We start from the raw sequence: 13,968 nt of genomic DNA, 5'->3' as shown, positions 1-13,968 counted from the left end.
ACCTGAGGAAGGTACCTTGAAAAGTAATTGCTCTTTTATTCATTCAGGTTGTGGAAGATACTGAAAAGTATAAAGAAAATAGCCATCACCCAGAATCCCACCACCCAGAGGCTAACTTTGGGAAGCTTTCATATTGTAACAACAGTTAACATAACAAAAAACTTCACTTGATTCTTCTTTGAAAGTCTATTGTATAAAGTAGGTCCACTGAGAGGGTGGACTCTCTGATATCCTTATAAAAGTGGTTATACATGTGCACACAAATCTGCAGGTTCACGTGCTGGATTTATAGTTTATGTCCCCTCACTCCACTTCATTCTCCATACTGCTGTCAGACTGCTTTTCTAAAAGGCAAATTTCTGACTTTGTTCTGCCTATGCAGTAGGTCCACACTGCCTCTAGGACGGTGGGTCTCCATTAAGGGTGATTTTGCTTCTGGGGAACATCTGGCAATGTCTGGAGACATTAATGACTGTATTGGGGGTGTTAGGTGTTGCTATTATCTAGTGAGTAGAGGCCAGGGATGCTGCTAAACATCCCACAATCACAGGACAGGCCCCCACAATAAGGAATTATCCAGCCCAAAATGTCAGTAGTGTGGTCACTGGCTCTAGGGTAAGGCCAAAATAGTTGTGCCCTTTCTGACTTCACACTGACCTCTGACCTTTTATCGCTTGTGCATTTTCCATATGCAGTACTAAATAGATTTCTGTTTTCATATCTTCTCACCTTGTGACTCTTTCCCGCAGTCCGGAAAACCCTTTCCCCAGAGGTAATTTGTTGTTTGTGTATTTTATTACTATGACTCTGCTCACTTCCATTTTTCTAACTACGCTGAGTTGCAGTTACTTTTTGAAATCTGTTTTCCCTTCAAGCTTTGAATTCAAGGTGAGCTAGGACCAAACCACATGTCTAGTAAACATTTGGGTGAATGAATGAATGTTTGAATAAAACCAGTGAAAAAGAGGGTGGAGCTGCACACGTTGAGAACAGTACATGGCTCACCCTCAGCAAGTTTTCTTTGCTAGCGGGTGTGACTCCTTCCTGCAAAGGCACTGTGGTCACCAGTTCCCACTGCACATGATTTCAATGTCACTGCACTTCCCGGGGGATCTTCCTCAGGCTTCTTTGCCCCATAAGCCCCATAACAGGCATCAGTATCTGATTTCAGGTGGCTTGAGGGAGTAGAGAGGTAACATCAGGCATGTGAGGAGTGGGGAGATGAAGCTTTGTGCCCCAGATGCCCACCTGTAAGAACCAGGGAAGGGAAGGTTTTAGAGAAGTGAAGGATTGATTCAAGCCCCTGTCTTTTGCCTTAAGTTACATCAACATTAACTCAGCATGATGTAGAACAGTTGTTCTCAAACTTGTATGCCTGTCACTGTCACCTGTACAGCTTCAAAAAATACTGTCGTTGGTTGTCCAGCACCCCAGAGATGTTGATATAATTGGTTTTTGGTATATCCTAGGCTTCATAATTTCTGAAAGTTTTCTAGGTAAATCTATTATCTTTGAGAATCACTGATGCAGACAATTAGGTAGATTATAGCTCTTCATGCTAATATTTCCAAAGTAATTTAATAATTTTCTTTTTGGTAATTTAATATTTCTTAACAATTTTCGTATAAATAATAAATTAGTATTTATAACTTTGTTTAAATTTATATTGGCTGTAAGATAATTTAATATCTAACTTTTCAGTAATTGACATTGTGTAACTTCATTTTCTTCTTTCCTCTTCCTTCTTGAATCTCCTCCTTTCCTCCTTTACCTTGAAACTCATATGAAATATCATAGAGAAGCAGCTGACCATTCTTCGTGTTGGAGGAAATTGGAAGGAAACCATTTTTTAGATAGTCTGCCCACAAAGATGCAAAATTAGAACTTTCCTTTTGGTTTGTATCCTCCCTCTTCTGTTTCCCATACCCACAAACTCTGAATTCTTTGTGCCTAAGAGAAAAACTAGGAAGACCCCTCCATCGTCCTAATAGTCCTTCTAAAAGGTTTACTGTACTCTCAGGTTCTGCACTTTTTTTTTTTTTTTTTTTTTGCGGTACGTGGGCCTCTCACTGTTGTGGCCTCTCCCGTTGCGGGGCACAGGCTCCTGATGCGCAGGCTCAGCGGCCATGGCTCACGGGCCCAGCCGCTCCGCGGCATGTGGGATCTTCCCGGACTGGGGCACGAACCCGTGTACCCTGCATCGGCAGGCGGACTCTCAACCACTGCGCCACCGGGGAAGCCCGGTTCTGCATTTTATTACAGATGGTGCATTTGTTATGAATATGCTGGGTAAGAAAAAGAAGTGAAAGAGCCTTTCTTTCTTTTTTTTTTTTAAAGTCGGGTTATTTTTTGTTACTGAGTTATTTGAGTTCCTTATATATTTTATTTTTGAAAAGATTATTTATTTTATTTACTTATTTTTGGCTGCATTGGGTCTTTGTTGCTGCACGCGGGCTTTCTCTAGTGGCGAGCAGGGTGCTACTCTTTGTGGTGCGCTTCTCATTGCAGTGGCTTCTCTTGTTGCAGAGCACAGGCTCTAGGTGCACGGGCTTCATTAGTTGTGGCATGTGGGCTCAGTAGTTGTGGCTCACAGGCTCTAGAGTGCAGGCTCAGTAGTTGTGGCGCATGGGCTTAGTTGCTCCATGGCATGTGGGATCTTTCTGGACCAGGGCTCAAACCTGTGTCCCTGCATTGGCAGGCGGATTCTTAACCACTGTGCCAGCATGGAAGTCCTGAAAGAGCCTTTGAATGCTGTCTTATCATCTTCCTCCCTCCATGTCCTCCTCTGCTCCCTTCTACCCTGCTTCCAGGCATTTTGTTTGCTTGTCATGTGTTTCCAGATATTACTGAGACAAGGTCTTGATCACCTGTCAGAACGATGTTGCTCATGACCAGTGGTTGGACTGATTTTTGCCATTATCTTAAATATGAGAGCTAGAAACAACATTCATTCCGTGGCACTGCATGCCCAGCACTGCACTTTTGTTTTTGTTTTTTCCCTTAATATTCAGTTTATGGAATTTGGGATCCAGTGGCTTCTGCCACTAAGTAGGTAAGCACTGCTCTAGGGTGGCCACTCTGGGCAGAGGCAATAGCTTTAAGAGAAGAATAGAATCATTCTGAGGGGCAGAATTTTAGGTCACTATATTCTGTTTCATTTCAAGAGGGAACGTTAGAGTAGGAAGAGTTTGTTGAGATGGTATAGATAGTGTAACCCTATTATGCCTTTTTTTTTCCATTTAATAAAACTAAAGCCGAGGGCCCTTCTTTAATTCACCAGTTGATCATTGCTTATGGAAGGACCCTAGGTCCCCCTCTTGGAGGTGCTACTGGGTGTGGGGAATGAGGAAGTGAAATGATTTGCTCAGTGAGACAAAGTTTCGGCAGAACCACAACTATAAAGCAGGTCTCCATTTCTTGAGGTGCTTACTTTATACAAAATTTCCAGTCTTGATTTTTTATAGGTTTTTCCCATAATGGAGTAAGACGATGGTCAATAGATGTTTATACAAGATTTATAAGTTTAAGAATAATTGACTATACGTATGCTGTCAAAGCTAGGAAATTTGACTTAAATTAGTATCTAATGGCCATTTGGTTGATAGGTTCAGTTCTTAATTTCTAAAAGTTATTTTCTTATGTATGTGTAACTGAATAACTTTGCTGTACATCAGAAACTAACACATTGTAAATCAACGATACCTCAATAAAATAAATTTAAAAAATAAAAGTTTTTTTATGGTAATACAAAAGTGCTTTTTGCTTTTTCTGAATTAACCTAACTTTAAGAAAACACACCAAAGAGTGGAATTTTGTGTCAGTCCACTGTTGGGCTGTATGATTTATGTCCCTTTTACTGCTGAAAATTTTTAGCAAACTTTAAAGCTGGATGAGAAACTTAAAGGTCCTCTTATCGGAGTTCATTGGACAGATGAGGAAATCAAGGCCTGGGGAGGTTGTTATTTGCTAAGGTTCACAGAGCAAGTTCAAGGCCAAGTCGGAGACTTAGAAGTCACATTGTTTGACTTCAAGTTCAGTACATTTTTCCCTGGGTGCAGAGTAACCACAGGCAGGGCCAGTACCACACATGCACACGTGCCCACTCTCTCACACATTCTTCCTAAGTCTGTTTTCAGAGGCATGGGTTGTGGATTGTCTTCTCCCAAAGCTGGCCTGAGATGAGGGTTGGGGTGCAAATAGCTTACTTGTCAGACGGTCCCAGGAAGCACAAGTAGGGGAGTGGGAATGTGAGATAAGGAAGGAAATGCAGCCAATATAGGGTGTGTGGACCCCAGGTTGATCCCACTGGGGGCAACGGAATGCTGTCTGCAGAGCACTGTGTTTTGGAGGCGGTGTAGAATAGGCTTCACAGTAGTCCTCTGCAGGGGTGAAGAGCTGGGCTATTTGTTGGAGGTCTTACTTGTAGGCACTTGATGAAAAGCCCACCATCAGAGTCTCGGGTCCTAGAGTAAGGCCTCGTCAGTGTGTGTGGGAGCTGAGTGCCGAGGGGCTGTGGAGGGGTCACTTCTGCGGGCTCACAGGGAAACGGAAATGGGTGTAAGTGGAGGTTCCTACACACAGTGCGATTCCGACAAACATCCCGTCTTGGCTCTTTTCTGTTCTCACCATCTGCGCGCCTAGTGCTCTAGTAGGGGGTAGGTGGGGCTGAGAAGTAGGTACTGCCTGTGATACCATCAGTGTTGGATAGTCTCTGTTTGGCCCTCCTGATCTGCGCTCCACCTTCTGCATGTGCTCATGTCTGCAGATGGAGCATTAGATGCTGCGTTGATGGGCTTCCTTGCCCTCAGGTGTCTGGACGGATTCAGGAAGTGGGAGGCTAGAGCAGAAGATTGGATGGAGGAGGAACATGAGGTCAGCCTCTATCCCCCCAGGTTTCTTCTTGACACTGGGCTGATGGTTGTCTCTGTCATCCTCCTGGAAGCCACAGAGTCTGTCCGGCAACCCCTCCTGTAGCCACAGCACTTTCACTGTGTTCCGGTGGCTCTGTCTTCCTGCCCCTCTGGCCTAGGGCTCTTCAGATTCCCTGGTTGTCTTCCTCAAGCCCTGCCCACACCTGGTAAATAATCCCTTATTAAATGCCCTCAGCTGTCTCCTGTGTGTGTTCCATCTGTCTCCTGCTGGGACCTTGGCTGAGACACCATTTTGAAGAGTTTGCTCTCCAGACAGAATTGGATGAGATGAAACAGCTAGAGACGGTGTGAAGATATAAGATAATGAAGTGTAAATTGTACTTGAGCCCTAAGGACACTCAGCAGGTAGGATGCATTAACAAAAGAAGTGGTGCTTATTAAAGAAGACTTTTTGGAGGGCTGCCTTACGTTTTAATTGGTGAACTTCTTTGTTTGGTCTCCTCTGAGTAGTGACTTGAAAATCAGAAGCTCTGCCTTATTAGGACCATGTATGCAGTTAATTATAATGTATCTGAGTCTATCAGATGGAATAATAGGTAATTCATAGAAACACAAGGGTGAAGTGGATCTACCCATCTGGAAATTTCAGAGATTTCTCTCATGTGTTGTTGTTGGAAGTCAGTTCTTTGTATAAAGTCCTTTGTGAAAACAAAACAGAATAAAAACAAACCAAAAAGAAGGGGCAGGGCAAATTAAAAAAAAAAGAAAAAGGGAAAAGACAGGGACAAAGGACACAACGGGACACGACCCATTGCGCCTCCTTGGTCTCCTCCTCGGGCTCCTTGCCCTCTTTCACCTAAAGAGCTGCTTAGCTTCTCAGCTACTTTCTCGGCACTCTCATTTTTGCCAGATCCTTTCTTTTCTCTCTCTTCAGCCTCTCTCCTGCATTCTTCAAACTTCGTTTTGAATTTCTGCGCATTCTCCGCGTTAATGGCTCCTGCTTGGGGCACTCGTCGGCGAAGTCGGCGTGGTATTCCAGACCCAGGCGCTGTCGCTGCCCGCGTACGGCTTCAGCTCCATCACCGGCGTGATGCAGTGGTTGGCGCAGATCTTGAGGGCCTTGTCCCTGCGCCTGAGGAGGCGGATGGTCTCCTTCTCCTCGTGCTTCAGCAGCTTGACGTCGCCGGTGCCCCTCTCCTTCCACCCCAGGAGGTCATTCTCCGAAGCGAACCGAAACAGCTTGGCCCGCATTTTAAAAAATTCCTCTTCATCTTTTTCCAGCGTTTTAATTTCTTGCTCAGGAAGAGAAAATATTAACAAAAACTGGGGGTCATGGTTGGACTCGTCAGCATTCTCGGCGGAGGCGTGGTGGTCCTCGTGGGTGTCTTTGGGGGCCGCCATAGGCGCGGCGGCTACTCGTCGGCTCGGTCGTCGCGGGCTCCGCGGCCTCTCGGCGGCTGCTCATAGCTCCTTCCTCCGCTTCTGGAGACAGTGCCTCCCGCCCGCCCGCCCGCTCTTCCCTCTGCCCTGCGACCCCTCGTGTATTTTAATGTTAGATAAATAAGTCATTTCCTCCTAATTCCTTCTATTCCTCATCCCTCTAATGGTTTATAATCCACTTTTTGGAAATTTTTTTAAAAAGGTGGTGTGAAAGGCATTTCAAGCAGCTTGGAGTAAGGCACTATAGCAACAGAAAGCAGTCACTCTACATGTTTACAGAGGGCCTCCTGTGATTCCGGCCCTTTGCTAAGAGTCAGTAATGAATAGTATTTGATCACTGCTTTCAGGGAAATCACAATGTAGTTGGGAAAATAGACGTTCAAACAAATAATTATGATAAATATTTTAAGTAGCATAGGCGTCTACAAAGTATTATGTGTATCTCAGTGAGGGTGTAGTTAAGCTTGGGAGTGTCAGATAATGCTTCATAGAACCAGTGACATTGAGTTGAGTCTTGAAGCATGATAGTGAGATTCCCAAGGAGAGAAGGGGAGATGGTATGGAAGAAGGTATGGAATTTCCTCGTGGGTTGGAGAATCATTGAGGCATATGATGATTTGGCCAAAATGCGGGTAGCCTTTGGAGGAGTGCCTGGACTTGAGACCAAGGGATAGAATAGTAATCTAATCACTTAAAATAATATAGACGGCACATATACTCTAAACATATTAGGGATGAAGACAAAACAAAAACAACGTAGTTAAGAATCTTTGGGTGTTAACATATTGCTAGACCTCATGGAGCACATGTTCTAAATACTGAGCAATGCATGTTTCTAATTCATGAGCGTCTCAAAGGAGGGAGATAGAGCCATTGGTGTCTTCTATCAATACGTACCTTTGCTCAGATTTGTGCTCCCTTACCCCAAATTTATCATGACAGAATTACCTTGTATCACTTTAGAATTACTAAAATATGGAAATATGATGGATTACCTTTTCAATTACTAATGATTATGTTAGCATCCATATTTCACGATCACCCATTTAGTAGAACATATCTGGCACCCCTGCCCTAAGAGGTACTTGAGGCTTATTCCTTCTAATTATTCTTGTCCCTAAACCTTTAGGATTAGTAATCTTGATATCCCAAGGCAGGGAATTGGTGAAGACTGTTTTATCAATTCCATAGTTGTAGACAGTGAACCAGTAACGAGTGCTGGTTACTTCATGGGGCACTGATAAATAAGAATTCCTCTGCAGAGGCATGAACAAAACGGTGACTGTAATACGGGGGTATTATAGCTAAAGCCTTTATGAACAGAAAGCCCTTAAGCTGGTCATGTTAAAGGCCATTTAATGTCAAGAAGTTTAGATTTGTGGATTACAGAGACAGGAACAAAGTCTGATCAAGTGTCATGGAACTAGAGTGGGAAAGCCCAGAATTAAGCTTGAACTCCCCTGTCATGCAGGGGCTGCATCTCTGCTTTATTCTTTCCTGATTTTATTTGCTACCTTGCTCTATTTCTGCTTTAGTTATCTCTTGCTTTAACTACCACAAAACTTATTGGCTTAAAACAACCACTACCATTTAGTATCCCTCAGGAGTCTGACTGGGCTCAGCTGGGTGGGTCTTCTGCTCCACATGGTGTTGCTGGGGCTTTAGTTATCTGGGGGCTCAAATGAGTCAAATATTCAACCTGACACTCCCACGTGGCAGGCAGTTGATGCTGGCTGTAGAATGGGAGCCCATCTGGGATGCCAATGGAGCACCTGCGTGCTCTTCCATGAGGCCCCTGTCCACGTGGCTTGGGCTTCTCTCAGCCTGGGGGCCGGATGACAAGAGGGAGCGTTACATACGTGCAAAAGCAGAAGTTTCCGGAGCCCTGAAGGCCAGGATTCAGAAGTCCTGGGTGACCATTCCCACTGCGTTCTGTTGGTCAAGCAGTCACAGGGCTAGCTTCCCAGAGAGGGGAAATAGACTTGGGAAGAGTGATGAACAATTTACAAATACTTTTCTTTTTCTTTTGTATGGGACTCAATATGCCCAACATGTCCCTCAGGCCCTACTGCATGGAAGCTTTTTAGTTCAGTGTTCATCACCAACTGGCTATATAGCCTCTGTGTCTGCAGAGCTCCCAGGTTCAAATGCTCCCAAGTTCAGATGCTTCTAAGAGACACTCATATTGGTTGCCGGCTGTCCAGTCATCGATGGGTTGAGAGGGCCAAGTCTTGTGCTACTGAGGATCTTCTTTGAAGGGCTGAGGTGGGATGGGTTATGTCACGGGTACTGCGGTCAGAGTAGGCAATGGCACATGAGAGCATTAGGGGGATTTGAAGGAATTCTCAGGTCCTGCCCATCCCTCCGAGGCTAGAGAGTTCTTTTCTTTCTATGTTCCCCAAAGCTCTGCTTGACCTGCCTTCTGACTTCTTGAGTCATCCCCTCCCTGCTTTGTTTTGTTTTTTAAGTTACTCCTGTGCACTGTTCTCCCTCCTGCCCTCTGTCCTTCCATGGCCCTGGACAAGAAGCCTCTCTTCTCTCTCCCCATCTGTCACTTAGCTTCTAACTTACTCTTCAAATCTCAGCTCAAGTGTCACTTCCTCAGAGGAGTGTGGAACGCTTTGGATTAAGTCTCATGCCCTGTTCCATCTCAGTTTCCTTCGTCACACTAATCAGAGTTTGTAATTGTGTACCTGTGTGTCTGCTTGATCACCACCTGCCTCCCACTGGGCTTTAGAGACAAAGGCGCGTGTCTGTCCTCAGGGCATCAGTGACTGTGAGTGGCTCAGGTTGGGTGCTGGCAACTACTTGTTTGCATGAATTAAAAATTGGAGGTAGTTGCCTTGAAGAAGGAGTAAGTGGAGAGAATCTTTGTCTTGATGAGAGAAGTTAAGAGCAGCCTGTTTTGGGGACTACAAGGACAGCATTTCTCAGGGAGTGCCCCCCGCCCCCCCCCCATGGTGATTTAGGAGTCAGTGAAGTCCTATTGTTAAGGCATGCTAGTGGAGGCTGTGTGGTAGTTTCTGAAATGTAGCAGGAATTCCTGCCTGGAAATTGATTCATAAGTGCCTGGTGAAAAGCCAACTTCTTTTTCTTTTTGCTTCTAGCACCATGTGGCCCCAGTTCTGTACTCAGAGATCTCAGTGATGGCCAAACTTTGTGGGGCCAGAGCTGTGCATTCCATTCCTGCTTACTCTCCCATTAGGCCAGTGTCTTGTTTGTAAGTCAAATATCGGTTAGATTACAATTTGGGATGTGATATGCTGGGAGCATAATCTCGAGATAACCCCAGCCGTAACTTTTTGTCCAATTCTTCTGTTGCACACTATCTAAAAACAAAGTGAGTCAAAGAATAAAAATGGCAGAAGAGAAATAGAAAGATAGAGTAAGAAATAACTCAGATTCTGTTTTATTCAAAGATTCTGTATCCTTTTGAATTCTAGAGGTTTTCAATTCCACACTTTCAGAGACTAAGATGGAAGGTGACATTGTTTCAGTTAATCTATTTCACTGAAATAATTTAATTCAGTAAATATGTATTGAATTTTGTATCTCAGTGGCAGGTGTAAAGAAATACAAGTTGATCCATGACCATGAAGTTTGTACCTACCCAGGAAATATGGCATGCACCTGTGTCATGAGGTCCTAATAATGAGAGAGTCAGATAAAGAGGGCCATAATAGGACCTGACCTGAATAGGGGCTGGGGTAGTTACGGTGTGTTTTTATAGGGGGAGCATAATTTGAGCTAGTCCCCATGGATGAGTTGATTTAGGAAAGTTTGCACAGAAGGGAGAGAGAGAAAGGGCCTTACAGGCTGGGAAAGCCCCATGTGTGACAGTTCAAGTGAGAGAAAAAGCAAGAAGGCCCTTTTCACACTCCAGAGGGAGTGAAGGCCTTGTAGGGTAGGGATGAGAAGTTGGAGAATGGAGGGCTATGAAGAGACCCCTAGCCTTTGGGTGAGACCCTTGGAGGCCAAGTTGCAGGTGCTGAATGCTTGCAAGCAGAGGAAGTCACATCATAAAACCTCTACTTTCAGAATGTTATTTCGATCACAATTAACAAGGGGGTTTTGATGAGGGAGAGGTTGGAGCCAGTGAGACTGCCTGGAAGGTTGTAGTGGTTGACACCACAATGGTGGCAGGAGAAACTGAGAGGGAGGGAAGTGTACAAAATAGGGTTCACCTCCTGCACTGCTGGTGGGAATGTAAATTGGCACAGCCACTATGGAGAACAGTATGGAGGTTCCTTAAAAAACTAAAAATAGAACTACCATATGATCCACCAATCCCACTCCTGGGCATATATCCAGAAAAGAAGAAAACTCTAATTCAAAAAGATACATGTACCCCAGTGTTCATAGCAGCACTATTCACAATAGCCAAGACATGGAAGGAACCTAATGTCCATCAACGGATGAATGGATAAAGAAGATGTGGTGTATGTATATATATATATATATATATATATATATATATATATAGCGGAATATTACTCAGGCATAAAAAAGGATGAAATAATGTCATTTGCACCAATATCGATGGACCTAGAGATTATCATACTAAGTGAAATAAGTCAGAAAAAGAAAGACAAACATTGTATGATATCACTTATATGTGAAATCTACAAAAAGTGATACAAATCAACTTATTTACAAAACAGAAACAGATTCACAGACATAGAAAAAAAACTTATGCTTATCAAAGGGGAAAAGGAGAGAGGGATAAATTAGGAGTTTGGGATTAGCAGATACTATATATACTATAGTATACTACTATATATAAAATAGATAACAAGGACCTACTGTAAAGCACAGGGGACTATATTCAACATCTTGTAATAACCTACAATCAAAAAGAATCTGAAAAAGAATATATATATACACACATACACACATCTGTATACACACATATATATGTATGTATAACTGAAGCACTTTGCAGTACACCTGAAACATTGTAAATCAACTATACTTCAATAAAATAAAAAACAGACAGTACTATACTCTTACCAAAAATATAGAGTTCAGAGGAAGAACTGGTAGTTCCATGTCTGGATTCACAGTGGAGAAGACAAAGGAAGAAACAAAGGGATATGAAGCCTGGGTGAGTGGAAACTTAGTTCCACGATCACCAGTACCAAGGTTGGGAATGGTTGCCAAGGTGGAGTGGACCAGAGGAATGAGGTATCTTAAAGCAATGGTGGATAACTGGGGGTCGGTAGAAAGATAAAGGCTGGGGATATAAATTAACACATCATCAGAACCTGGTGAACTAAATAAACCCAATGAACACAAATTTGGAGTTTTACTGGGCATTTAAGTAGGAAAATAACGAACCTGTATAACCTTCAAATACAGACATGTAGTCGATCAATAAGTTATTTGTTGGTATAGAAAACATTCCCAGTTTACCAGTTTGTATGACCTTCCTCACTACCTCTGGTCCACTCACCACTGTCCTCTGCCCAAGTGCTGCAGTGGCCATCTGGCTGGTCTTGCTTATGTCCTCAGCCACCTGCAGTCTCTGCTCCACACAGCAGACCAGGTGATCCTTTGTGTGTAAGTCAGATCCTGTGGCTCTGCTTCTGGCCTGCAGTGGCTTCCTACCTCATTCAGAACATAAGCTGAAGCCCTTCAAAGGGCCTCTGGGGCCTGACCCAGCCCCTTCATCGGTCACCGCTTTCCCTCGCTCACTCTGTGCTGCCGCCCTTGCCAATTGCTGCTCCTCACACACATAGGCACACTGCCCCCAGGACCTTTGCACGTTCTCCCTTTGCTTGGAACACTCTTCTTCCCAGTGTCTGTAGGACTTGTTCCCTCGCCTCCTTCCAATCTTTGCCAGTTGGGCCTTTCTTTACCCTCCTGTTTAACATGGCCATCCCCCTGACTTTCACTCTGGGCCTGCTGCCCTACTTTACCCTTTTCCCTCTACAGCCTTTAGTGTCTTCTAATACCCAGACTGTTTACTTATCTGTGTGCCAGTCTGCCTCTCCAGAAGGGAGGTTCCATGAGAGCAGGGATTTCTGTCTGTATCACTCACCGTGGCAGCCTCAGTGCCTGCACAGCACCAGGGACTCAGTGATCACTTGTTAGGTGAACGAACAAAAGTCTGTTAGCAGCTTCTTTTTCGAGTGGCATTTTTGTGACATCTTTGAGATCAGCTGTCAATAATTTTTATCTTCATATCCAGGGATAATCAGCACTCAGTAAATGTTGAATAAGTGAATAGAACCTATAAAGTAAAAATGCTAACATGTTGCATTATCTAGTTCCAGAAATTTCCATTACTAAATGGAACCTTTAAATGGTGATGTGGGGAGGGGTGTGGAGGAATAGTTGCACTTCATTTAGCTGAACTTCCACTTGTGCTTCAGAATTAACATAGCAGTTTGGCAATTCTTTCATTATTACTAGGATTATTAATTGGATGCTATTTTAAAATTTGGCCCCTAAACTCTCAGCTGATGTTTTAGGAGATTATACTATACAGGGTGCAGAGACTGCTGGGGCTGACTGCAACTGTTCATGGCCAAGTAAGGAACAGCATAGGCAAGAAGCACAGGGTGGATTCAGTTGTGCCTCTGGGAGACCTGGTGACGATAGTTCATGGTCTCTGGGAAACAGCTGCCTGGGCTTCCTTCCGCAAAAGGGATCTTGATTTTGTTACCTGGTGGGTGCTTTTTATAAATAAATAAACAACCTTGAGAGACTGAGGAGGGTTAAAGAGAGAAAGGGAAGAACAATGTGCAGAAATTGTTCTTTATTTGGGAACATTTACTTGAGAGATCCCTCTGAAGTTTGCTTTTGTTTTATTTGGTATCACTTTCATCTCTTCCCAGGGGATGCATATGTCTTTGGAAGGAATGCGTGCAGAAAAATAGGCTGTAGGAGACCCGAATGAGTTCTTGAAAATTTAACAAGCTTCTGAAGGACAGAGCAGCTCCAAGAAGCTGGGCTGCTACCGCATCTTGAAGGTTGAGATTTGGGAGGACCAGTGATGGTGTCCCCTGCTGCCAACATTCATGTGGTTTGTTGATGATATGACTAAAGGGCCAGGTTCTTATTTATATTTTTAGGTGGGGCTTTTTAAGGGAGTTCAGACAGTAGGGAAATAGAGCACACAGCAACTTGGAGAACAGCAGCAGCAGATAATGCCTTTGCTTAACTCGAGGGTTAAAACAATCCATAGAAAACTGTTTGGGGTTTTTCTGGCTGGTGAAAACACTGTACAGCCCTTGTTTTCAAATGCACTGTCTATAAAGAGTCAAAATAAAGCTCAAATAAAATTAAAGCCTAGAGAACGAGGCTGTACACACACATATCCCAATGATTGTCCATGTGACATTCCCTAAGGCTATTGCCTGGCATCATTTGGCAGGATGTTTAAGTCAATGGCAGAGCTATTTTCCTATCTCTGCCTAAAAGTGCCAGAGATAGACTGGGTGTTTGGTCTGGGGTCAAAAGGCATGAGAGAAGAAACATCAGAAACAAGCTTTTTTTGGTTTTAAATTGTCTTATCTGTGTTTGAACTCAGTTCTGTCCTAATTGAAAAGGACAACTCATGGGGTAACCAAGACAGTGAACTTTGGTGTCCAAGGTGAAAGTGAATGAGAAACTAAAATATTTCTCTGGTGAGTTTTGTGATGAGAAGCAGGAA

The 13,968-nt window shown here is 43.7% G+C and overlaps 1 protein-coding gene and 1 pseudogene across 2 annotated transcripts in view; one reads left to right on the top strand and one right to left on the bottom strand.

The window, feature by feature from the left end:
* The window catches only part of PLCB4 (phospholipase C beta 4), a 420,519-nt gene that overhangs the window by 69,384 nt on the left and 337,167 nt on the right, over nucleotides 1-13,968 (top strand). The window lies entirely within an intron of this gene.
* LOC309832733 (ran-specific GTPase-activating protein-like) lies at nucleotides 4,774-6,272 on the bottom strand (annotated as a pseudogene). The gene is made up of 2 exons: nucleotides 5,680-6,272; nucleotides 4,774-4,968 (listed from the first exon to the last, which is right to left on the bottom strand). The product of its transcript is annotated as a ran-specific GTPase-activating protein-like (transcript).

The sequence above is a fragment of the Grampus griseus genome (assembly GCF_964374135.1).
Source record: "Grampus griseus genome assembly, chromosome: 14".
NCBI classification, from domain to species: domain Eukaryota; kingdom Metazoa; phylum Chordata; class Mammalia; order Artiodactyla; family Delphinidae; genus Grampus; species Grampus griseus.
This window is presented reverse-complemented; position numbering and strand designations above follow the sequence as displayed.